Genomic DNA, 27,945 nt, shown 5'->3' on the forward strand with positions numbered 1-27,945 from the left:
CCAGGTCAGGTATGTCTGCCTAAATAAACTCAAACCCTAGTCAGTGTCCACTTAACTACATCTTTAATCTTAGTGGTGTAGAAAGTCCTTTCCTTCTTCATTCTCCTTTGTTCCTGCTTCCTCTGCAATTAGATGTGCCTTTATAGCAAAAGTCGCTCTCCACAAGCTCAGATGATGGGATCTGGATTCTAAAGTACATCAAGAAGCCACCAGTGTCTCAGGGGCAGATGAATAAGAGTTTTTACCTTAGAACTATACCTCTGGCTGATTTGTAGAGAATGGATAAGAGAAAAGTGGGTGCGGGAAGGAAAAGCAGGAAGCCTAATAACAGTGTGGAGAGATCGGCCTGGGGTGATTTCCACCAAGACTGAGAAGTAAATAATGTGCTGGGAACCCGTCACATGTGAGGAATGGCAGGTGGAGACATCGGTAATGACCAACAGATACAAAAAGATAATCAGGGACTGGGGATAGGACTCAGCTGGTAAAGTGTTTGCCGTGAGTTTCTAAAATAGTGAGTGCTGGGAAAGTAGAGACAGGAGGATTCCAGGAGCTTGCTGGCCAGCCAGCCTAGCTTAATTATTTCCAAAAACAAAGTGGTTGCCTACAGTGGGCTGGGCCCTCCCACATCAATCATTACTCAAAAAAAAATTGGGAGACAGAAGGATCTCTGTGAGTTCAAGGGCAGCTTTTCTACATAGTGAGTTACAGAAGAGCCAGGACTACATAGAGAAATCCTTCCTCAAAAAACAAAAACAAATGAACAAACAATAAAGAGGAAATGGCCTCCTTAGGTGCACCAGCTTGTGTCAAGTTGACTGAAACAACAACCATAAAAACCTAACTAGAACATTAAAGCATCCAGAATCATTTTATTTTTTTAATATTGGGATCAAATTCATGACCTTCAGCATCCTAAACACATGCTTTTCCACTAAGCCACACGGCCAGCCCCAAACTCAAACTCTTGACAGCATGAGGAACCGAGAAGCTGGAGAAGCTAACTCCTGAGTCCTGGTGGGAACAACCTGCAGGGCAGCCCCGTCAAAGAGACTGGACAGCGTTTGCGTGGTTCTGGGACTCAGCTCACGTCCTCAAATCCATCCCAAAGACACACAGGTGACGTCACAGAAATAAGTGTTAACTGACAGGTGTACCAGGGCTGACTTGGGCCCTTGCGAGAACCAATTGTTACATTTGAGGAACCGTGTAAACTTGTTAAATATGGCCAGTTAGGAATCATTCACATTTTTAAAGACAAAGTGGGAAGTATTTTGCTGTGGGATGGTCTGTATGTCAAATTGCTCTGTTTGGTCAATAAATAAAACACTCTTTGGCCAGTGGCCAGGCAAGAAGTAGATGGGACAAGGAGAGAGGAGAATTCTGGGAAGCAGAAGGCTGAGGCGGAGAGACACCGCCAGCCGTCGCCATGACCAGCAGCTTGGGAAGACGCTGGTAAGCCACCAGCCACGTGGCAAGGTATAGATGTATGGAAATGGATTAATTTAAGCTATAAGAACAGTTAGCAAGAAGCCTGCCACGGCCATACAGTTTGTAAGCAATATAAGTCTCTGTGTTTACTTGGTTGGGTCTGAGCGGCTGTGGGACTGGCAGGTGACAGAGATTTGTCCTGACTGTGGGCAAGGCAGGAAAACTCTAGCTACAGTATTTGTTCCTGGTTATGCCGATTCTTGTTGTTAGCTCTGCCCTTAAGATTATTCTCGTGTATTGTCTTTAAACATTAGAGATGTGTGTCACGACCCACTTCTGTTTCCCTCCCTTGGGGACATGATGTCTGTAACTTGAAACCAGCCATGGGGGAAGGTGGAGAAATCACCACACAGAAAATGGTAAACTTCAAATGGGGGAGCTGTTCAATGTTTGGGAGCGACGTAGTCATCCATCGGAAAGCTTTCCGACTGGATGAACTAAGCAAGCAGCAACAAGCATGTGTGTGAAGATGTTGTAATGAAACAAATTATCTTGCATGTTAAATAAAAAGTTAACAAAAATAAAATGTTTTACACACCTGAGGAAAGAAATGTGCCTCCTTTTCTACACTGCTATAAAAGTGATCCTAAGACTTCCAGGCAAGTGAAACAGGCAAGGCCAAGGGCTGCAGCCCACGCAACCCTTCCTCAAAGGGAGGGGGCACAGCACAAATGCTTTAGCCTGTCTTTAACAGAAAACTAAAGCCAAGCTTTTTTTTTGTTGTTGTTTTGTTTTTTGTTTTTTTGTTTTTTGAGACAGGGTTTCTCTGTGTAGCTTTGCGCCTTTCCTGAAACTCACTTGGTAGCCCAGGCTGGCCTCGAACTCACAGAGATCCGCCTGCCTCTGCCTCCCGAGTGCTGGGATTAAAGGTGTGTGCCACCACCGCCGGCTAAAGCCAAGCTTTTTAGTGATGGCATTTGGTAAGAAAGAGGAAAATGCAAAGAGAGGGTGGCCAGGAAGCACCTTTTAGAGATGCTGTTTGGGAGTTTTCTTTGGAACTATGCCATTGGAACTCTGTGAGTTCAAGGCCAGCCTGGTCTATACAGAGTTCCAGGCTAGCCAGGGCTACATAGTAAACCCTTGTCTCAAAATAATAATAATAATAATAATAATAATAATAATAATAGTAATAATAATAACAATTCAGGCCCACAAGAGGACAGCAGCAACAGCTCCATACCATGCCATGCTGGGGTGATCAGGACTTACTCAACCAAACGCCACCAAGGGTCTCTAGCCCTGGGCTGAGAGAGAGCTGCAACAGCTCTGTGACAACAAGGACCATCGTGGTGAGTGAGTACAGGGTGGGAGGGTGGAGGAGAGACAGAGGGGGGGTTCATGGACGGAGGCAAGTCTGAAGAGGTGAGGGTGCTGAGGAACAGGCTGACATGAATGGCCTGTTTGTCACCAGAGTCCAAGGTGATGTCCAGGCCTGGGTTATAGCCAAGAGCCTCGTCTTGGTCTGAGGCCCTGAAGCAGCTGAGGGGCCCTGAGTTGATGTCTGTGATTCCTTGCACCACTGAGGGCCAAGCAGAGGCCTGTAGTCTGGGCCACCACCTGGGGGGCCATGTTGGTGTCCAAGGGCAATGCTGCCACAGAGGCCATGCCGATCCGAGTGGCCTGAACTTCCCGTGGAATCATGGTGACATCCAAGCCCAAGTTGCTTCCTAGGACCATGTCTGGGTCCTACCACAGTTGCGTCTGCATTGATGCCTGTTGCCCATGTTGCCACCAAAGGCCACATAGATGCCAGGGGTCTAGGCCACAACCTGTGGCCATGTGGGTGTCCTGTCCAAGAGCCATGGGCCACCAGGGCCATGCTGATCTGAATGGCCTATTCTGTCACCTGGGGCCATGGTGTTATCTGGACCAGGGTTGCTGCTAAGGGCTGTGTCTGGGTCCATGGTCCTGTAGCAGCCAGGGACTGAGTTGATGTCCAGGGCTCCTGTTACCATCAAGGGCCATGCAGATGCCCCAGGTCTGGTCAGACACCTGAGACCATGTTGATGCCAGGACTTGTGACATCTGAGTGGCATGTGCTGCCACTTGGGGCATGGTGACTTCTGGGCCCAAGCTGCTGCTGAAGGTCCTGTGGTCCTGCTGTAGCTGGGGTCTGTATTGATGTCCATGTTACCATAAAAGGTCTTAGGAACCACGTGTGTTGAAATCCGAGTGCCATGTTGAGCTGGCCATTCTTCTCACTGACCTTGGGATAGCTGGCCCTGCCCCTCCTCGCTGGATACTACAGTAGGAGACCACACACACACACACACACACACACTCAGAAAAGATAGCCTCCCCTCCCCCCACAGACTTGCACCTCACCTGTGCAACACACTAGAAGTAATCCTGTTGGAGGGCCCCTGTTGCAGGTGAGCCGGCCCCGAGGGTATGAGAGCAGCAGAGCTGACCCCGCCCTCCGCTAGACTACCAGGGGTGGCAAGAAGGAGGGAAAGATGCCCTCTCCCGACTCCTTGCCTGTGGCAAGTGAGAGAACTGGCCTGGGGACCAACCCAGGAGAGCTGGAAAACTAGCCCTGGCCCTCCCCAGAGGCAGCACACAGAGCAGACCCTGCACACACACACACACACACACACACACACACACACACACACACACCCCGCCCAGGCAGCATACTGTCATGGGGGGCACAGGTGAGCAGGCCCTGAGGGTGTGAGAGCAGGAGAGCTGACCCCCCCCACCCCCACCCATTTTCCTCTACAGCATTTGGGAGAGAGCCCTGCACCTCGACTGGGCAGGACAGTGGGGCTGGCCCTGGTGGTGTGAGTGTGGTGAGCAGGGCCTGAGAACAAGAGAACTGGCCCTGCTCCTCGCTGCCTGCTGTATTGGGTGAGCGAGCCCAGGCAGTGCTGGAGACCTTGCCTAGGGGTGAGGGTGGGGGAAAGCTGGCGAGCTGACCAGTCCAGCTACCAACCAAGGCCAGAACCAGGGTTATGAGTTGACCTACCCAACATCCACCTCATCTGTGAACTGTTGGAGCATGGGATCCCCACGACCCAGGATAACAGCAGGACATCCAAGAGCAGCCGCAGTGAGAGTCCAGCATCGGTGGTGTAGAAATGGACAGAGGCCTCGCGCTGACCAACGACTCGTGGCAATGAACACTTGCAGGCGGAGATGAAAGGACTAAGGGGTGAACTGTGTGACTCACGGGGCCACACCACAGCTGCCACGACGAGATTCTTAGGAGGTGAACTGTGTGACTCACGGGGCCACACCACAGCTGCCACGATGAGATTCTTAAGAGGTGAACTGTGTGACTCACGGGGCCACACCACAGCTGCCACGACGAGATTCTTAAGAGGTGAACTGTGTGACTCTCGGGGCCACACCACAGCTGCCACGATGAGATTCTTAAGAGGTGAACTGTGTGACTCACGGGGCCACACCACAGCTGCCACGACGAGATTCTTAAGAGGTGAACTGTGTGACTCTCGGGGACACAACACAGCTTCTATGACAAGATTCTTCTCCTTTTTTTTTTTTTTTTTTAAGGTTCTCTTTGGTTGGTTGGCTTGGTTTTTGGTTTTTCTTTTGCATTTTTTTTGTTTCAGGGGAGGTTGCAAGGGCAGAGGGCAGATGCAGAGGTCGCGGGGGAAGATGGGTGGGATTGGAATGCATGATGTGAAATCTGAAAAGAATCAATAAAAGTTAAAAAATTTAAACATAATAATTATTATAATTATAATTATTTATTTATATTCATACAGTTATATATTTGTTTATGTTATTTACATTATATTATTTTATTTTATACTATTATATTATTACACAGCATTACATATTATAATATACAATAATATAATTGTAATGTATTAATATTATTTATTGTTTATATTATATAATATATTTATATTATTATTTAAAAATGAAGAAAATTGCCACTAATGAGCCTGTGATCCCAGCAGGTGGGAGTCTGGAGTCAGAAGATCATGAATTTGAGGCTGGACTGGGCTGCACAGGGAGACTGTCTCAAAAAATAAAAAATAAAAATAAAGAAGAGAAGAAGGAGCTACTTGCATATTCTGGTTGAAATTCAGATTGAACAGTCTGGGTGTGGTAACACACCTCTCAAGTTCCAGCACTGGAATAGAGGCTGATGCCAACTCAAAGCCAGTCTGGATTACCAGGCCGGACTGGAGAAATGATGAGTCATCATGTGCTGTTCCTCCACAGGACCCCAGTTCAGCTCCCCACAGCCCACTGGGCAGCTCACAACTGCCAGTAACTATGACTCCAGGCAGTTCTGATGCCTCTGGCTTCCCGGGTCCTCAGCGTTCACCTGCACATATCCACACAGAGACACAAAATTAAAGACAATTCTTTTAGAAAGAATCAAATTAAGGGAAAAAAGAAAAATATGAGACAAGTTGTGGTATGTTATGACTTTTTTTTTTAAAGGCCTTAATCATGTTACAGAAGCGTACACTAATAACGCACATAAGATTATTTAGGGCTGAAGTTTCACTTACCAAACAACTAGTCCAGCAGTGGCAATGTGAAGGTTGGCCATGCTAATTGTTTTTTGAACATGCTAATTGTTTCCATGTTTTATGAATCTCTCATAGTCCAAAGTATGGAAGGTTTTTAATGGGTGCTCATTTTCTTCTTAAGCCCTGGTGGGTGGAGATGGCTGTACTATCTCGAAGATAAGTTACTAGTAGGAAAGGGTTCTAGAAAGAGCAATCTTTATAACTTAAGTTTCAATTCCGAGCACAACTGGAGACTTCTGTGACAAGAGAGTACCAACACTGCAGAGCTGAGTCCATGGGGACATTCCAGTGTGTGCAAGACAGCCAAGCACCAACACTGCAGAGCTGAGTACACGGGTCCGGTGAGGGACGGGCTGGAAATACCGGTGTGTGCGAGACAGCCAAGCACCAACACTACAGAGCTGAGTCCATGGGGACATTCCAGTGTGTGCAAGACAGCCAAGCACCAACACTGCAGAGCTGAGTCCATGGGTCCGGTGAGGGACGGGCTGGAAATACCGGTGTGTACGAGACAGCCAAGCACCAACACTGCAGAGCTGAGTACACGGGTCCGGTGAGGGACGGGCTGGAAATACCGGTGTGTGCGAGACAGCCAAGCACCAACACTACAGAGCTGAGTACATGGGGACATTCCAGTGTGTGCGAGACAGCCAAGCACCAACACTGCAGAGCTGAGTACACGGGTCCGGTGAGGACGGGCTGGACCATGTGCATAGGAACTCATGCACTTCAAGGAAAGCCAGTGCTGCTTCAGGTTTGTTTCTGTTTTTTTGTTTGTTCAGACACAGGATCTTACTCTATGGCCCAGACCGGTCTTGAACTCGTATGCCACCCTGTCAAGCCTTGAATTTGTGAGGTACTCCAATCTCAGCTTCCGAGTACTGAGATTAAAGGCATGAGACACCACACCTGGATAAATATCGGATTGAAAACATACTGAGGGTCTAGAGAGATGGCTCAGTTGATACAATATTTGCCATGCATGCAGTCATGAGAACCTGAGGACCTGAGGTCAATGCCCAGAAGCCATGTGAGGTGTGGTGGGCTTGTAATCCCAGTGTGTGGGGGGGGGGTGGGGGGGACAGGTGGATCCCTGAAGCTCACTGGCCCAGCACCAGAAAGTTCCAGGCCCAGGGAAGACCTCACATCTAAACAAGGTACCAAGGAATAACAGGGAGGTTGACCTCTGGCCTTCACCTGCGTGCACCTGAACACGCACATACACATGTAAAAATTCATAATGAACCTCCTACACACCAGGTAATATTCTAAATTATGTACATGTACTTATTTAGCCCTTGCCATACCTAGATGGAGTTGGGATATTACCGTCCTTTGTGTGAACTTGGAAGCAGAAGCACACAGGGCAGAAGTTTTGCCTACCGGAAGTACTTGCTCTGTAATGAGGATGTGGACCTCTGAGACTGACAACTGTGAGTCAGGACAGCCGTGGACGATGAAGGAGCACTGTTGAAAGATGTATAAAGAAGGTAAGGAGCCGGGCGGTGGTGGCGCATGCCTCTAATCCCAGCACTCGGGAGGCAGAGCCAGGTGGATCTCTGTGAGTTCGAGGCCATCCTGGGCTACCAAGTGAGTTCCAGGAAAGGCGCAAAGCTACACAGACAGACCCTGTCTCGAAAAACCAAAAAAAAAAAAAGGAGGTAAGGAAGAGGACTCTGAAACAAAGCAGCCAATTCAGAAACAAAGAATCAAGACAAGGATCAATAGAAGTCCAAAACCTAACACATTCCCGAAAGAGGAAGCGGCTGATGGTGTCTGCTGTGCAACGGATGTGGAAAGATGCCCGCTACAGCTTTCCTGTCGCTGGCAGTGGACTCAGCCACAGCTCACAAAAGCTTATCTCCCCTGGATACTTCGCCATAACATGACACGGTGTGAGCCTAACTTGTAAATTAAAAGACATGCTTTTATAACAGCCTCTACAATGGCGTATCTTGCCTGAAAATACATGAAATGCACAAATCCAGACATCCACAGTATAACTAGAGAGAATTTTCTGTGGCTAATAATGGAATTCCTTCAGAGTTGTAGGATCCATTTCAGGATTCTCTTAGGCCAGAATCCTTCTTAATGCATTTAAAATATGATTCCACTTTCTAATCTGTCAGAATCTGTCAGACCTGGAATTCTAAACAAATTTGCAGCACACCTGTATTATGTATTCCATGTGTTCTAGTGCTGGCTGACTATGAAAACATTAAACTTTCAGGGAGAATGAAGCTTAAGAGCTGCTAAAGAAAATGATTAGCTTCTCCTACAACTCAAAGATTATGTGGTTTAAATTTTCCAAACTTATTTTGATTTTCAGTGAGTGAATTGCTAGCTTTTATGTTCTTTGTCTCCTAGAAAAAAAAAATCTCCACATTCTCAGGAAATACATTTTGAAAGGGATAATAGTGACGGTCTTCATTTCACCTGCGTATGTGCAGTTCTTGAAAACTACACAAGCATGAAATACATTGTGGGGAATTAGAGATTTTCCTCTCCAAGAGTCTGTTTGTAATCATTAGTGTAACACTAGCCCATAGTTTAACTTTTATGAGAGAGCCATATACTAAGTCAAGTGTTTTGGGTTGAATTTTTAAATTCACTGTATACCTTTATGAGTTTCTTTTTTATGACCTATACCTTTATGGTATCAGGAAATGGAAGGCACATTTGCACCTTGGTTTGGATGGTACAGGGAACTGGACTAACACCTCACACACAGGCAAGGGCCCCATCAGCCCTGCCCTGGGTACTTCTTAATCCAGTAAAGTCAACAATGGAAATTAGCCGTCACACAGAATATGTACGTATGTTTGCATAGCAAAGTATACATTATTGAAACTGATAGTGGAAATAAATAAAGGTTGTGACTTATTAATAATAAATCAATAGTGTTGGCTTTGGGATGCAGGTGTAACTTGGTGGCTGGGCAGTTACCTAGCATGCATAAGGAATTGGCTCTTGCTGATTTCTGTCACTCTGAAGATGGAACCAAAGCTTACAATAATGTTAGGCAAGCATTTTCCCACTGAGTGTATCCCAGCAGAGACTTGGGGTTTAATCTCAAATATGTGGAAAAAATTAAAAATAAAGCATGCAATAAAATGTTGGCCTACATCTGGGTACAGTAGCTCACAGCTGTAATCCTAGTACTTGGGAGGCTAATGCAGAATTGCCAAGAGTTCAAGAGTTTTGTCTCAGCAAGGACAAAAATAACAGATATAACCCTACATCAGAATTTATGAAAAGTCTTGTTTTATTATTATCTCACCCTGAAAAGAGGCAAAAGTACTGATGACTGCTCCCCAGGGAATCTACAAAGTCCAAGTCTGGCAGTAATTCCTAACTTCTTGTGACATGACTTTTGGGGAACGGGAGCATTAAAAATCTGGTGTAGGGATAAGTCAAGATCATCAGAACACCAAACTCTCAATCAATTATTTCCTAAATGAAATCTGCATATTCCTGGGTTGGCAGAAGTCAGAAAAGTCAAAGCTATTTGTTTGTTTGGTTACTCATTTCTTTTTTCTTTTTCATAATTATTGGTTGTTTCTTTTGAAACTATAGAACCTAGACTGGTCTGGAATTCATTATGTAGGTAGCCTAGACTAGCCTTAATCACGATCATGCTCTTCTGACATCCTCCTAAGCACAAGGAGTGCAGAAGTTGGCCATTGCATCCAACTTAAAGTTATTTTTATGATGTAAGTACAGTGCAATTTCTCTCCCACCCTAATAACAATTGTCACTGGTGAAAAGCAATGGTGTGTGAAATGGTGGGTTCCTCAGCTGGAATTGAGAGGCTGGTCCCCAGCTACACTGGCAGTCATCACATCCTCCACCCCCATGAACTCCCAGCACAAATGGAGGCCAAGGGTCTAGGGGTGTAGTGGAGCATTTGTAGAGTCTGTACAGGGCAAGGTTCAGTAGTTGTCACCGAAAAAAAATGGAATAAATGATATTAAAAGTCAGATGTACTTGTCTTGGTAACATCTTGTGTGACAAAATGGAAGTACCCACAGGCACTTCCTGAAGCTGGATGGTTCTCTCTAGGGGAAGAAACGTGCACAGCGGAGGTTCAGGTGGCACCAATGTTTATGATCATGAAATGTTAATTGTTTAGGAAAAAACAATTGGTGAGGCTGACAGCTATGAAGACTTTTTATTTTTACTAATAAATATAATTCTGGTACTTCAAGGAAAACAAAAAATGGCATTTATTGTTTGTAACGAAAATTTGAGACTTTATGGGACTGGAGAGATGGCTCGGTGGTATAGAGCACCAGTTGCTCTTCTGGAGGATCTGCGCTCACTTCCCCGCACCTAGATGGCAGCCCACAACCACCTGTAGCTCCAGTTCTAGGGAATCTGACACTCTCTCCCAGCCTCTGCAGGTACCAGGCACAAACAGGATGCACAGACATGCAGGCACACACACACACACACACACACACACACACACACACACACATAAAATAAAAATAAATCTTATAAAAAAATTGATCCTCTAGGACAAAATTTAAGTTTTGGAAAATGTGAATTTATAACCATGAATTTGGTAGTTTTTACAATGGGATTGGTTGCAATCTTAGCAATTACATAATGAAGTTAATCAGAATTAATTCTGAAAACCGAAACAAGTCAGTGGATCAATACTCCCAGTAATCAATAACTATTGCTATGAAGCCATGTAAGAGTGAAAGATCTATTCAGTGTTCAAGGCAGACCAGAGTATTTCAACAAAACCACATACACATGTAGAAAGAATTGATAGATAAAATAGCTACCAAATTTTAATTCTGAAATGTTACTGGCAAAACATTGTAAAGAGTTATAACTGGTCTATAGGCAAGATGTAGTACTGAGTCCATGCATAGCCTCCAGGGACTTGAACCTGACTGGGTGGTAAGGGAATGAAGAAAGACAGACACGGCAAACCCACAGAAGAGCTGGGACCAGATGGGACTAGGATGTCTGCTGGGGAAACCATGACAACCCAGAAACTCAGTGTATTTGTTATATAGAGGTGAACAGAGAGGCGGGGTTATTACAAACAGCTGGACAAGGAGATGGGGTTATCATGAACAGATGAACAAGGGGGCAGCGTTCACGGTACACAGCTGGATCAAGGAGACAGGGTTAGCTGATCTCTGTAGGAGCAGCCTCTGCAGTGAAACAGTCTTCAGGCTGTGAACAGCCTGTGGAGAGCTTTCTGTACACACTATCAACATCCACACAGGACCATCTCCTCGTGGATCTGAGGCTTTGGGGCCCTTGACACAATGCCCGTGCCTGTGTAGTCACACGCTTGCTAACGGCTTCTTCTGCTCCCTACAAGGCGGAGTATATTTCAACTCAGGATATTTCTCCAATGGACTGAAATTTCACAAACTGCGATTTGAAGGTGAAAACCTAAATCTTTGGAAATACAAGTAACAGAGGGAGCCCTCAGATTCAGCTACATATGAGGCAACATGTGTCCCTTTTGCTGTAGAGAAATCAGGGGAGGGACGGAGGACAGAGAGATGGGGAAGTTCTCAGGATGTGTCTTTTCCAAATTCTTACAGCCTTGGACTTGGGGAGAAGTGAGACTCTCTGGTGTCCTTTGAAAGGCAGTATTTTTCTGGCTTTCACGGTTCCAGATATATCTCAGTACAATCAAGTGATGTGAAGCTACCACATTATCCAAACCAACCTGGAACTGAAACCTATCTAAAAAAAAAGGTAAGGGCCGTGGGGCACACCTAGTCACATCCTGTCTATGATTTCTAATTAGAACATCAGATTGCACGGAAGTCTCGCCCACCACCTCAGGAGTCTTTCCTCCTCAGAGACAAGGAAACTGTGCTCCAGAAACATCAAGAGTCTCGCTCAAGTTTTCAGCGTGGTGAATGCCAGAGAGGACTGGAAACACAGGCTTTTCTCCAAGCAACTTGATGGTCAGATGGCTTTCATCCTTGCTTGTCAGTTCCCTCTCACTAAACTGACATGGAGGTTTTCCTAACCACAGGCAAAAGGACACAGCATGCTAAAGAACTAGTTAAATAGAATCAAGGAACTCTATTTACTTTCAAAAAAAAGATAAAAACTTTCGTTAAATGCTAAAAAGTTCATAATAGTCTAGTCCGTTGATACAAGTTCTTAGGTTTCAATTACAGAAGAGCATTATTGGCAAAGTACAGGAGCTCTCCCCTAATTTGTCAGATGACTTTCCTAGACAGAGCGCTTTTGATCTGCCCTTACACAAAGGAACAAATGTGTAGACTTCAATGCTTAATAAAGTTGAAAGCTTCTCTCTGGGGGAACTGAAATTTTTATCAAAGGCGGATAGACCTGGTTGCAGCTGCCATAAAGAAGGGCCACATAGAGCCAAGGGGAAAGAAGTTACCCATTACTGGTGATGCAGACCCTTGAACACGGCCATATTAATTGGAATCTATTGCATAGGGCATCCCACTACATGCTGGGCCAATGACCCTGAAAGTGTTGAGTCTCTCTGGTGTATAAAAAAAGTTCAGATGTAAAAATAATCATAAAGATGGCAAATTCTCTATCCTTGAATGGGCCCAGCTACCCTGAGATCTGGGTGACCAGAGATTTTCTTTTTTAAATAATGTCCTTTCAGTGAGTGTCCATATATACATCTTCTTTTTCAACCATTTGAAAACTTGTAATAATTTCACACAGAGCTTTCGGTGCGAAAACATTCAGAAGAATGAGGCTAATGAAACGTGACAACGTTTGCACCTTCACTTCTGTACCTGGGGAAATTTCCGATTAAAAGGTGTACAGACGCTCAAATTGGAATTTCTTTATTGCACCCCAAATGAATAACTTCTGTCCCAATAGCAAATTAGTGAGATCAAAACCTGGGATAATCCAGGCCCTGCTGTGGGTGCATCAGGATGAGGACCCCATGCACGTGTGATTGAAGTCTGTGCCCTCAGATGCTCGTATTGTTCCCTGTGTCGGGGATGTGTAAAGAGTAATCACTGTGTTTGTCTTTAAGTGTGTACTACTCCTGAAAGACATCATTGCCTCTTTCTCCTTTTCTTCCTGCTTTTAAAATGAAGCCACGTGAGATACCACAATGTCAGTGATAACCTTAATTTCAGAAACATTGTCAAGATACACTAACAGGGACAATCCCTTCGTAAGATTCTCAAATTTTGCCTAATTTTTCAAATTAATTGCCTAAAATGTAAAAGCAATGAGAGTGTAAACCTGCCAATCGGAGGATGGACGGCCTTTTAAAGTACTGCCCTCGAATCCAACTTCCCTTACTCTGAGCTACAAGTCCCCAAATCTGTGTGTGTGTGTGTGTGTGTGTGTGTGTGTGTGTGTGTGTGTGTGTGTGTGTTTTGTCTGCATGTATGTCTGTGTGAGGATGCTAGACCCCTAGAACTGGAGTTACAGCCACGTGTGGGTACTGGTAATTGAGCCTGGGTCCTCTGGAAGAGCAGCCAGTGCTCTTAAATGCTGAGCCATCTCTCCAACCCCTCAGTTCCCAAATCTTAAGCATATCTTACTGTTCTCCCAAGTTATGTACCCCAAACTAAAAAGCTGCCCTGTTTATATTACATCCAATTTATATTTCCTACAAATGATAAACAAGTATGCTAATTGGATTTTTAAGAAAATTATTTTTTGTTGACACGTAAAAACTATAGCCAGGTATGCTTGCACATAATTGTAATCTTAGCACTTAGGCAGAGGCAAGGGGATCGCCACAAGTTTAAGGCTAGCCTGTGTTACACAGTGAGTTCCATGTCAGCAAAGACTACATAATAACTCCTATTTTTAGAAAAAAAACAACTAAATATGAAAGTCGTAGGTGTTTATGAATATAACACAATATTTTACTCCCTGTATACATTAGAGTTTTATTTATCTAATCCAATTTGACAAATCAAGCTATTTAACACAGTTATTACTCCATATGTTTTTAATTTTTTGTGATGAAAACATTTAAAATCTTCAAACAAAGCTTTCACTTTTTAATTATGTGTAGGCCTATCAGTGTGTGGGGTTTTTTTTCCACATAAATGCAGTACCCATGGAGGCCATAAGAGGGCACTGGATGCCCTGGACCCGGAGTTACAGGTGGTTGTGAATTACCCAATGTGAGTGCTGGGAAATGAACTTTTAACCACTGAACCATCTCTGCAGCCAAAAGAATCTGCTTATTAGCAGTCTTAAAACAGACAGTGTATGCTCATAGCGACAGTCACGGTAACGTACGGGAAATAGACCTTTTGCAAGTATTGCTCCTTATACCCTTTGACTAAAGTATCTCAAATTCCTACCCCCAAAAGACTCTCCAACTCCTATTTTCCCGATACGGACAACTGCTGGTCTGCTTACATTCTGCACTAAGCTGGGTCACAGAACTTATCTTCCTGGGTTTCAGTTATTTCATTTAGCAGGACATCCTCCAGGGCCATTACTTGTGTTGTTGAAAATGTCAGGATTTCCTTCCTTTTAAGGTTGAATAGTATTCCACCGTTACACACACAGTGCTTAAATCCATTCATCATTTCCTGTATCTAGACTGTTTCTACTTCTTGGCTTTGTGCACAGTAAATGCTACAGTAAAACAAGGAGCGTGGCTGTCTCTGCAATGCGTGATTTCATTCTTTTGGATGTGTGCCCAGTACTGAGACTGTTGGAGCCTATCGTAGTTTTATTTTTATTTTCAAGGAAACCCCATAGCACTTTGCATAATGACTGTACTAATTTACATTCTCACAATGTTGAAGAACTCCCCTCTCTCCTGGTCCTCACCAATACTTGTTATCTTTTGAAGTTTTTGTTTGTTTGTTTGTTTGTTTGTTTTGGGGTTTTTTTGGTTTGTTTTTTTTTTTTTTGGCCTGAACTTGTTATGTAGCATAGACTGGCCTCAAACTTGCTGTAATCCCCCTGCCTCAGCCTCCAACATGCCGGGATTACAGGCACTCTCCACCACACCTGGCTTCTCTTTTTGACAAGAGCCATTCGAAGAAAGGAGATCTTGTGCTTTTGAAGCAGATGAATTAGTTTTTAAAAGACTCATATTTATCAATGTTCACTGCAGAACTAGTCAAACAGCAAACGGAATCAACCTCAATGTCCGAACAAAGGGAATGCATGAAAAATGCACTGTACATGCACAATGGAGTTCCACTCAGCGGTAAAGAGAAACAAAATCCTGATTTTTCCAGGAAAATGTGCGTAACTGAAGATTAGCACATTAAATGATGTAGGTCAAACCCAAAGAAAGAGCACAACTTCGTCTCACTTATAGGTGGTATATTTTATATAGACACATAACTGTCTGTGTGTATATGACAGGGAAGTAGAAGCTGAACTGCCCAGAACAACAACGCAGGGGACTGTAGAGGTCCTGAGGGACAGTGCTGGGGGAGATCTCAGAGTACTACACAGGTCCTGAGGGACAGTGCTGGGGGAGATCTCAGAGTACTACACAGGTCCTGAGGGACAGTGCTGGGGGAGATCTCAGAGTACTACACAGGTCCTGAGGGACAGTGCTGGGGGAGATCTCAGAGTACTACACAGGTCCTGAGGGACAGTGCTGGGGGAGATCTCAGAGTACTACACAGATTCTTTTTTTGTTTTTTGGTTTTGTTTGTTTGTTTGTTTGTTTTCGAGACAGGGTTTCTCTGTGTAGCTTTGCGCCTTTCCTGGAACTCACTCTGTAGACCAGGCTGGCCTTGAACTCATAGAGATCCATCTGCCTCTGCCTCCTGAGTGCTGGAATTAAAGGTGTGCACCACCACCACCTGGCTACTATACAGATTCTTGAGGGGACTGTAGCTAGAGTTTTCCTGCTTTGCCCACAGTCAGAGCAAATCTTTGTCACCCTCCAGCCCCACAGCCGCTCAGACCCAACCAAGTAAACACAGAGACTTATATTGCACACAAACTGTATGGCCGTGGCAGGTTTCTTGCTAACTGTTCTTATAGCTTAAATTAATCCATTTCCATAAATCTATACCTTGCCACGTGGCTGGTGGCTTACCGGCGTCTTCACATGCTGCTGGTCATGGCGGCAGCTGGCAGTGTCTCTCCACGTCAGCCTTCTGCTTCCCAGAATTCTCCTCTCTCCTTGTCCCACCTACTTCCTGCCTGGCCACTGGCCATTTAGTGTTTTATTTATTGACCAATCAGAGCAACAGATTTGACACACAGACCATCCCACAGCAGGGGACAGTACTGGGAGAAGATGCTCAGAGTACATTGTATATGCAAATGTTTTTAACCAACCCCAGTACCATATCCAATGAATATAGACAAAAAAAAAAAAAAAACAGACTCTGAGTGCCAGGCAAAGAGGGTAAATGGTCTGACGCAGGAAACAAGGTGAACTCCATTACTGTTGTGGCGCTGACTGACCGACTGACTTAGAAAGCTTTCAAGCTATGAACTAGGAAAAGAGCTCCTCCCAGAAGGAGGTAGCGGGGCTGTGAGTGTGAGGGTCGCCAGACACTGGAATTCACAACGCAGACTCCTATAGAGAGCATACTTCACCAGAGAGCTCTAGAAGCATGCCAGGGCCCTGGAGCACTTCTTATTTTAGATGGATGCACACCGGAACTAGGAGATGCCGAGAAAACACACTTAGGGTTGGTTAGAGATATAACCCTGAGATCTCACACAGGTCCGTTCTCATGCCCACTGCCTCCCAAGCACACACTCATAACCCACACAAGGAAGGGCACACATAGGAACCCTGCCAGAGAAAGAGTACAGAACAGGACCGTGCTCAAATGTCCGTGTCACCTGGAAACACTTGACCCAGAAGGATCAGGTTGTTTCCATGTAACTTATCTGTGTCCCCAGACAGAGCTCGGGGACTTTCACGGGGATCATAAAATAACCTGTATCACCCAGCAAGGTAAACTTTACTGCACCCAGTGAAACGAATCAAGAATGCAGGCAAGAAGTAATGACCCCAGGGAGAAATAATAGAAACTTAACCAGACAGTCACAAGAACTCACACAGAAAGATATTAAAACACGTGCTTCAAATCCTATAATTGCATTTTATATGATCAATAAGACTAATGAATATGCCTGATCATTAGAGTCGGGAGTCAAAACATTACAGTGCACGGATATGCAGAAGAAAGGACTGTGGATGAGGGAGCCAAGGAGGAGAGAGTAAAGGACAAAACACAGACTAAGGAGAAACAAGGGACAGAACAGCGGGACATCTGCACCTGCAGGAGAGCGTCCGGCCGCGGCAGAGGCGCAGTCTGAGCCAAGGAAGAGGAAAAAGGAGAGAATAGAAAAATGCTAAAAGAAACAATATCTGAAATTTCCCTCAAATTTGATACATATTCTAATCTTCTATGTCCAATTATCTGACTGAATCATGACAGGAGCAGAATAGAGAAGACACATGATACACAGACTGCCTAAAATTATTAAGAACAACAAAAGCCTTCAAGTCAGGCAGAGAAAAGAGCTGCACAGCATGTAAAGGAACAAAGATATGAAAGATTACAGATTTTTTTAACTGTTCCCTATCCATACAGGTTGGTAGACACTGGCATAAGAACTGCAGTATGCTGAAATGAATAAAGGGTGACCTAGAATTCTGTACTCAAAATACGTGTGTCAGAAATGAAGAGGAATGTAACCTATTTTTTCACAGATTTTGTATATATACAGAAATGGAATGATCTCATCACCAGGAAACAGAACTACACGATAAAAATGTCAAAGGAAATATTTCCATCAGAAGGGTGATGCCACAAGATGGAAATCTCCATCACCACAGAGAAAAGGAGGGCAGGAGATGCCATGGTCTAGAGATTATGCAGTTACCACTCTCATTTTTTGAATCCCTTTAAGGAGCAATTATTAGTGTGTGTGTGTGTGTGTGTGTGTGTGTGTGTGTGTGTGTGTGTGTGTGTGTGTAGGACAGAGGTCTCTACCTTATTTTTTGAAACAGATTTTCATTGAATCATGAACTCACCTAGACTTCAGCTAGAATGGCTGGCTAAGGATATTCAGGACTCCATCTCTCTCCACCTCCCCAATCCTGGGACTACAGGCACACACTGCAGTTGGAATTTTTGAGGGGCCTCCAAACAGCTCCCAAATAAAAACACAGAGATTTATTACTTATGAGAGCTTGGTCTTTAGCCTCTGCTTGTTCCACTCGTTCTTATAACTTAACTTAACCTGTTTCTATTCATCTATGTTTTGCCTCAGGGCTTTCTGCCTTTCCTTCATTCTGTATGTCCTGCTTTCCTGCTTCTCTCATGGCTAGCTGGCTAGCTGGCCCCTGATGTCTCCCTGGCATCTCTTTTTCTTTCTTCTGTTCCCCCATCTCTGTTGAGCCTAGATTTCTCCTCCTATGTACTCTCTCTGCCTGGAAGTCCTACCTATAACTCCTGACTAGCTATTGGCCACTCAGTTTTTTTTTTTATTAGACCAATCAGGTGCAGGCAAGGTAAACAAATGCAACACATCTTTACATAGTTAAACAAATATTCTGTAAGCAAATGTAACACATCTTCACATAGTTGACTAATATTCTACAACATAAATAAATGCAACACATCTTTATGTAAACAAATATTCTGTAAACAAATGTAACACATCTTTACATAGTTAAACTAATATTCCACAACATTTCCTCCTTTATGTGTAACTAAAAGGAAAGGTTTTAAATTTAACATAGTAAAGCTATATACAATAAGAACAAGTGTCAAGTAAGAATTACATTTACAATATCCAGTCCATTTGCATTTGGTAAATTCAGAGAAAATTCTCTATTTTTATCCTATCTTGACAAGTCCAAAGTTTTGTACCTAATTTACCTTCTATCACAACTAAGGAAAACCATAACTATAACTATCTGGTCTTCAACTCCACCAAAGACCCCAAAAGGGTATAGTATTACCTGAGTAAATAGGAAGTACGGTGCAAGCCACTCCCAAAACTATAGAAATGACAGAGATATATGGCTGCCTGGACAGTCACTGAAGTTTCCTCTGCGATGTTGGGACATCCATCTTCAGCCTACAGGCCTAGAATATCTGACAGACATTTCCTGTGAAGCAGAAATTCTGAAGGACTGTCCCACATTCTCTTGGCAAAGTTCAGCAATCACTTTCTTTCATGTCCTGTATGTCCAGTATGGACAGCATACTGTCAGCAGTCGAGGCAAAGATAGTTTCTTGAAAAAAATGGTTAGCTTTGACACAATGAAAGCAAATTCCATATGTACATTATTCAATGCCCATCATTGAATTTGTAGATTGTTGCTGCCAGAAGCAGACATGTCTCACTGTCATGAAAATCCTTAGGTTATTAAACATCTTAAATGCCATATTCTATAGGTCCCTGAAGAATTTAAAGATCACCTATCTATCTAAACTATATCTGCTTAACCTTGAAAACATACCTAACATGACTACAAGTTTGATTGTTATAGATGACTTAACCTGCATTTTAAAATTATCCTAAATAGTTTGTAATAATAGCTTTCAAGGACTAGAGCTTTATATTACATTTTTAAATGAGCCACATAGGTACCATACCTTAAACAGGAGTACAAACATGTATCCAGTATAACAAAAATAATATTAAGTTTGTATTAATATACAAAAATCTATACCAATGTAAAATATTTGAGATTAATAGTTGTCTTTTTATCCTATATTCCTACATCCCCATAAACAATGAGAAATATTCATAAACCACCAAATGACACAAAACTATCCACCCCACCTCTTGGGAATGTGGGCATTGTGCTCTCTAGACTGCTTCTTATTGTCTGGGGGTGACAGCATCCCCAGGGGCCCCTGAGAAAATTGAGATAATGGTCAAGTCCTAAGAAAACTAGCTATAACATTTATTGTCCAGTTTCTGTGTAATAGGAAAGTGCAAGGTTTATCTGAAGTTCTGGCCTGAATAGTCTGTGAGGCTGGACCATCTCATCTAGCAGTCTTGAAATTATCCTGGATGCAGAACTCTGAGGAAACTGCAGCAGAGGCATCTGAGAGGCTGGGTCACCAGGGCCACCCGTTTTCATTGGTATCTGGTCCCCTTGTTCTGTAAATACACAAAATTTCAAAGGTAACATACATATCTTGCATTAACACAAGTATGGACTGCTGTGCAGTGCACACAAGCCAGCTAAAGATGTTTTTTTGTTTTATGTTTGAGCAGGTAAAAGACATCTGTCAACTTTATATGTTTGTTTGGACTCTATAACCAAACCTCTATCCATGCCATATGAAAGGTTGGCATGTAATAAATCACAAGGACTCTGTAACCAACAAGATGTATCATGTCTCATCCAGTCTCAGAGCTGTTCCCATGTCAAGGGATCAGCATATGCATCACCTGTCTTGTAGTTTTTCTGGGTTTATTTCTTTATGTCTGTTGCCAAGATTTTCAGGGGGTCTCGCCCAATCAAATCTGGTCTCTATTAATTTTGGAGGAATCCACAGCCTTTCATTTCCTGTGGCAACAAAAGCATAACCTCTTTCCCAATGCAATACATTTTCTAAATTCAGTTTTAAAGTTAAGACATCCCTAAAGTTTCTAGGCTGGTTTAAATCAGCAATTCCTTTTACAATCCCATGTTTCTCAACAGTTGCCATTCACTTATCAGAATTTAAAAATTTCAAAGTCACCACAGGATCCAGATGTATTTACCATCTATACATGGTTTATTCTTTTTATATTACTTTACTCTTTCTTTAAAGACTTTAATTATTTGTAAACTATTTATTTTTCCTATAACTATTTATACCCATTTTCTTCTCTTTTTTAAGTACCTATGCATACTGTAACCTGTTTAAATTTTTTTTTAAGTCTGGACCTGTTTTACTGTGCACCTGTAGTGTTCTCTGATCAAGTGAACTAAACCTTAAACTGTTAAGGGGCAGCTAGGCCCTCCACCTTGTGCCTCTGGTGGTTGGCTCTGCCTACTCTTTGGGTCCATTAGAGTGGAGCCTTAAGCCCATGAGCCTGGCAGAGAGCTACTGTGTTTAACTGGGAGCTGTGTTTAACCAAGAGCAGCACCTCTTAAAGGGGCCATATTCCGTTTCTGTTGGTTTTGTTTTTCACCTTTCTCAGGTCCTATGTGGAAATTTGGGCCCCACATTGGCTGCCATATGTAGCAGGGTTTCTTAGACTGCCAGCCCCCAAATCATGACATGGAGACTTATTATTAATTGTGAATCCTCGGCCTTAGCTTGGGCTTGTTTCTAGCTAAGTTTTTTTTTTTTAATTTTTAACTTAAATTAACCCATTTCTATTAATCTATGTGCTGCCCTGATGCTCGTTTACCTCATCTATGTACTATCCATCATGCTTTCCTGCTTCCTCCATGTCAGGCTGGCTGGCTGGACCCTGACATCTCCCTGGCATCTCTTTTTCTTTCTTCTGTCTCCCTCTGTCTTCCTCTGTCTCTTTCAAGCCTAGATTCCTCCTCTTATTTATTCTCTCTGCTCGGAAGTCCCACCTGTAACTCCTGCCTAGCTATTGGTCATTTAGCTTTTTATTAGACCAGTCAGGTGCCTTAGGCAGGCAAGGTAAACAAATGCAACACATTTTTACATAGTTAAACTAATATTCCGCGCTGCAACACACTGCCATGATTGGATTTTTGTTTAAAATTATTTCTCCTTGCCGGGCGGTGGTAGCGCACACCTTTAATCCCAGCACTCGGAGCAGAGCCAGGCAGATCTCTGAGAGTTCAAGGCCAGCCTGGGCTACCAATGAGTTCCAGGAAAGGCGCAAAGCTACACAGAGAAACCCGTCTCAAAAAACAAAAAAAAAAAAAAATTTCTCCTATGTAATTAAATCATTTCACTATTCTCTCCCTTCCCTCCAAGCCCTCCAATATACCCCTCCTTTCTTTCAAATGTATGACCTTTTTTTTTTCACTAATTGTTGTTATATGCATATATCTAAATGTATATACATATATATATATATATATATTCTAATATAACTTGCTCAGTCTATGTGGGTATGTTTTCAGGGCTGACAATTTAGTATTAGAAAACTAACTGGTGCGTTCTTCCTTAAGGAAGACTGTTTCTCCCACTCTCAGCATTTTTTAGTTACCTGTAGTTCTTTGTCTAGCGTTGAGGCATCACGGACTTGTCCCATCTACTTTAGCATGTCTACTGTCATTCTTGTTCAATTCACGTTTGGGCGGTCATGTTGATGAGACTTTAAGCGCATAGCTTTTGACATTGCTAGGAGACAGAATCTCACAGCACACATCATTGGATCCCCTCTTACCTGCTGCACCTTCAGCCTTGGCTGTGATTATTTCAACCAGTGCTCTCTAAGACGTAAACCAATGGCTGTTGGTTACAAGACTGGGTGCAGAATGGAAGTTTTGAACAAGGTCAAGAGCAATCACAGAACCCCATAGCTGAGCTGGCTGGATACTCTTCTTGAGATCAACAAAAGTGCTTCTGCTTTTCTTGGAGTACAAGAGGCTACAGCCAGGGTGCCCAGATTCAACAGAAAGAAGTAAATGTATTGATCTGAAGATACTCTGGTCCCATACAGAGAAAATTCTAAGAAAGCTGCTAAATCTGTACCAGTAGACAAGGTCAGCCAGAGCAGAAGCTGTAGGGCCGGTGGGTGTGGCACAGCTGGAAGAGTACTTGCCTACACGCATCCTTATCCATTCCAGGCTGAGCAGGAGGGCACACCTTTCGTCTCAGCACTTGTAAACAAAAGCAGGTAAGATTTCTGGGAATTTGAGGCCAGCCTGGTCTACAAAGCAAGTTCCAGGCCAGCCAGGGCAGCACAGTTAGCACCACCTCAAAACAAAAACAGAACGGTCACCCTGGGTTCCATCTCCAGCACTGCATGAACTGGGTGTAGAGCTGCATGCCTATAACCCCAGCACCCAGGGGTCACAGATGGGAACATCAAGGGTTCAATGTCATCCTCCAACACAGAGCAAGCAAGGGATACAGGTCAGCCTGGGATACAAGAGACTGTCTCAAAAGAGAAAAAGGAAAAAATGGAACACAAGATCATAACAGATTTTCTTCAGTATACAATGGGGATGTCTTAATAAATTCCTTGTTCATAGGGGCTGGAGAGATGGCTCAGTGGTTAAGAGCACTGGTTGCTCTTGCAGAGGATCATGGTTCAGTTCTTAGCACCTACATGGCAGCTAATAACTATCTGCAACTTCAGTCTCAAGGGGATCCAATGCCTTCTTCTGGCCTACAGAGGCACTGCACAAGTATGTGGTGCACAGATATGCATGTAGACAAAACACTCACACACATAAAAATAAATAAAACTCAAAAAATTTTAATTCATTGTAAGTATAAATGCATTTACTTACTCATAGACAGTGAGAAATATGTTTCTAGACTTCATTTGCCAAACAGCCCAGCTAAGCACACAGTGGACTTCTTGGTGCTCACCATATGCTCTCCCATCTCTCAGCTGACTGAGAGTTGCAGCTCCCCACTGTTACCCACGGTAGCAAGGAAATGCTGAAGAGTGTGCCTGGGGAAAGATGAAACAAATCAACATTGGAAGTACAGTGTGATGCAGGATGTCTAGGACTCCTGCACCATCATAAATTGCAAAACTGTCACTTGTACTAGTTACTTCTCTGGTGCTGTGATAAAACAATGGCCAGAGGAAACTCAAGGGAGAGAGGGAGAGTTTGTTTTCTCTCACAGTTCCAGATGAGTAAGAGCCCATGATGGTAGGGTTGAGGTGCGGCAGCAAGCAGCAGGAAAAGGAAGCTGAGTGTTTTGATCCTCAAATGCAAGCATGAAACAGAGAGTGAACTGGAAGTAGAACCAGGCTATGAACTTCCAAAGCTCACCTCCAGGGACACACCTCCTTCAACAAAGCCACACCTCCTAACCCCCTAAACAATGGAATCAACTGTGAACCCAGGTCCCAAGCCTACAGGAGACATTTCTCATTCAAACCGCTGTATGCTGGGGACTTCCTTTATATGAAAATCCATTGTGTATCTAGGAGTCGGGGACAGAGTTCTCACTTAGCATGCAGGAAGTCCTCCACTCCGTCCCTCCCACTGCATAAGCCAGGCATGGTGTTGCATCCCAGCTCTAGGGTGGAAGCAGAAACAGGTCAGGACCATCTTGACCACACAGCAAGTGTGCCGACTAGTTTTGGACAACTCAACCTGTGCTAGAATCATCTGGGAATAGAGAGCCTCAGCTGAGAAAGTGCCTCCACCAGACGGCGGCAAAGTCTGTGGCGCATTGTCCTGGTTAGTGATTGATGTGGGAGGGCCCAGTCCACTGGTGGTGCCAGCCCTGGGCAGGTGGTCCTGGGTTCTATAAGAAAGCAGGCTGAGCAAGCCAGGAGGAGAGAAAGAGTAAACAGCACCCCTCCAGCACCCTCCATGGTCTCTGCCTCAGCTCCTGCCTTAGCTTCCCTGAGGGACTGCAACCTGCAAGCTACATAAGGCCTTTCCTCTCCAAATTGCTTTTGCTCATGGTCTGTATAACAGCAACAGAAAGCCAACTAGGACAGTGAGTTCAAGGCCAGCTTGGACTACATCAGCATTGGCTGAAAGAAAAAAGTCAGGTACAAGTAAGATGGCTCAGCAGGTTTAGATGCTGTCACCAAGCCCGGCCGCCTCAGTTCAACTTCTGAACCCACGCAGTAGAAGAAAACAACCTACTCTCTCAAGTGTCCTCTGACCTCCAGGACACGCTGCTGTGCCTCCCCTACAAATTAATTGTAAATGTTTGAAGTTTTTGTTTAATCCATTGTTTGTCTATATGCTAGCAATAAACAACTGAAAACAAAATTAATCAAAGAATTTACTAATAATACCACAGAAAAGAATACACTACCAGGGAATAGGGTTTTTTGTTTTGTTTGTTTGTTTACCAGAGTTAGAATGGGCTTTATTAGAGAGAAGAGGTGATGGGAGAGAGAGAGAGAGAGAGAGAGAGAGAGAGAGAGAGAGAGAGAGACCCAAGGAATAGTTTTAACAACAGAAAAATCCAAAACTCAAATTCCTTAAAGTCATAAAATATCATTGACTGACCTTAAAGAAAATCTGAACAAATGCAGACATATTCCATGTGTATGGTGTGGAAGACAATATATGACAGTGTTAATGCTCCTGTAATTAGACGGCAGATCCAACACAATCCTTCTCAAAATCGCAGTAGAAATTCTTGCAAACACTGACGATCTGATCTTCAAGGTAACATGGAAATTTGGAGATGCTGGAATAACCTAAGACTCTTGTGAAGAAGAAGGGACAAAACTGGAGGGTTGTGAGGGTAGACCTTCATTGTCAGCCTGACTGGATGAAGAATCACACCTCAGGGTAGGTGTTGGAAGGAATTCCCCAAAAGGTTTAACCTAAGAGGGAAGACTCATGCCGAATACAGGCAGGACCGTCCTGGGGGGAGGGGCCTAGAGTGAATAAAGGAGACAGTGAGCAGCGCACCAGCATTCACCATCTTTGCTTCCTGTCTGTGGATGCAAGGTGACCAGTTGTCTCCTACCCTCGTTTTCCCCCATGCGATGCTGCATCCATCTGAACTCCACCCCTGAGTGAGTCCTTCCTCCCTTAAGCTGCTCCTTGTCAGGTCGCAGCAACCGGAAGAGCAGCAAGGGTTTATCTACTGATTTTGAAAGGCATTTCAAAGCAATAGTAAGTAATAAGGACAGTGTGGTGATGGAACAAGGATAGGCATACAGTTCAGTGGACTAGAACTAATACGGTAGAAATAAACCCTGACATAGTCAGATGATTTCTTAACAGAATGCCAAGACCACCCAATGGGTCAAAATAATATAATATTTACAAATGTCCCTGGGGTAACTCCATAGCTACATGTAAGAGAATGAAGAGTTTATGGACTGGAACTATAACTCAGTAGAGTGTTTGCCTAGCATGTGCAAAGCCCTGAGTCTGATCCAACAGCACGTACACCAAGCATGGAACCCCAGCACCTGATGGTGGAAGCAGTAAGTCAGGTCATCCTCTGCTACACAGTGAATTCGAGGCTTATCTAGGGTACATGAGTCTCTGCCTCAAAAAAATTTTAAAATGATAGGTTAAAAATGAAGGATTTAGAACTCTATCTCACATCATAGAAAAAGCTTCATACAAAATATATCACCATAAACTCTAAGTCTTGAATAAGACATTTTATTAATTTTTATTTCAGATTGGTTTGGTTAATAGTTGGTTTGTAGGGAATGGAGAGATGGCTCAGCAGTTAAGAGCACTGGCCACTCTTCCAGAAAACCCAGATTCAATTCCCAACACCCACATGGCAGCTCACAAGTATCTGTAACTCCACTTACAGGGGATCCAACACCCTCACACAGACATACATGCAGACAAAACACCAATGCATGTAAAATAAAAATTTAAAAATAATTTTTAAAAATTACTTTCTTTAATGATTTGTTAGTTTATTTGGTTTCTTAGATCCAACACTTAAAAGCACAATCAACCAAAGAAAGTAGTTCACCCAGAACATTCTCAACAGTGAGAAGGGATGAGCTTCACCCTCACAGGTCTATGTTCAAAGCACTGCATTACACACAAGAAGCCACAGTGAAAGGCTACTTAATATGATTTTGTTAATTTGAAAACCTACATAGGTAAATTCACAATGACAGAAAAATGAACGATACTGAGGGGCTGGAAGTAGGTCAGCAAGTGTGTGTTGATGGGCATGGAGTGCCTTTCAGTGCCTAAAAAAGTACTAAAATGTCCTGTGGTGTTGACTGCATAATCATAGAAAATACTAAGATGTGTGAAGTATGAACTGTAAACCCATGAGCTATATGACATAGAATGTTTCTCAATAAGTCTGTCTTTCAGAAGCAGGCATGTGCCTATGCTAATGCCCCGACCTACAGTTCACAGTGCTGAAATAGCAGCAGATAACATGGTGTTTGCAGTAGCTGACGTTAGCAGTACTCAGTGTCACAAGGGCACGCTGAGCCCCCAAGCTCCAGTCCCTGGATTCTGACCTTAATCTCAAGGAAACACTGCTACTATTTTTATAGAGATCAACCACTATGACTGGTGGGATAAGACTCCTGTGCCCACCTCCGAGGTCTGAAATTCAGGTCTTGGGACAGACAGTCTCTCATCTAGCCAATGGCCCTTGTACTTTTGAACTTTAGAGACAGAAAGAACTAACCGTGTGATGTATAGTTAGAGCATGTACCCAGCATGCTCCGGGCCCTGGGTTCCATCCATAGCAATGCACAAAGAGAGAAGTGGGAGCAGAGAGGATAGGCCAATATAGTATGTGGAGAGGAGAATTTAAAAAAACTATTGCGTTGATTTGTTTTGTATGTGCATGTATATATAGGTCTGTGTGCGTGCACACTAGGGCCTGCGTGTGGAGTCAGAGAACAACTTGTTTGGGTCAGTTCTTTTCTTCTACCATGTAGGACTCAGGATCCAATTCAGACTGTCAGGCCTATCAGCAAGCATCTTTACCCTTGGAGCTGTATTTCCAGCCCAAGGAGGAGGAGGACGTTTAAGAACACAGTGTCATTGAACATGCCTCAGTGCATAACCATGGAGGTAAACATAGTAGGAAGACACAGAAGAAATGGAGCCCAGTGATAGACCCAGGCCATCTTCGTATGCCATGTCCCCTCAGAGAAATGTATTCAATATAGAAGCTATTCTTCCTGGACCCTTGGATTATAATCCAGGCTCTTTAACTTTCCCTTTTAATATGTAGGTAGCAGAGTTGAATCACATCTGTAAATCATATGATACTCTATAAGGTAAGACGTCAATGCCCAAGTTGTTGTTAACACTACAACGTTCATAAAAAATAAGATTTCTTGCTGGTGTGGTGGTGAATGCCTTTAATCCCAACATTTGGGAGGCAGGCAGATATATCTGTGAGTCCAAGGCCAACCTGGTTTACTAGTGAGTTCC

This window comes from Peromyscus leucopus, chromosome 6, assembly GCF_004664715.2.
Source record: "Peromyscus leucopus breed LL Stock chromosome 6, UCI_PerLeu_2.1, whole genome shotgun sequence".
NCBI lineage: Eukaryota > Metazoa > Chordata > Mammalia > Rodentia > Cricetidae > Peromyscus > Peromyscus leucopus.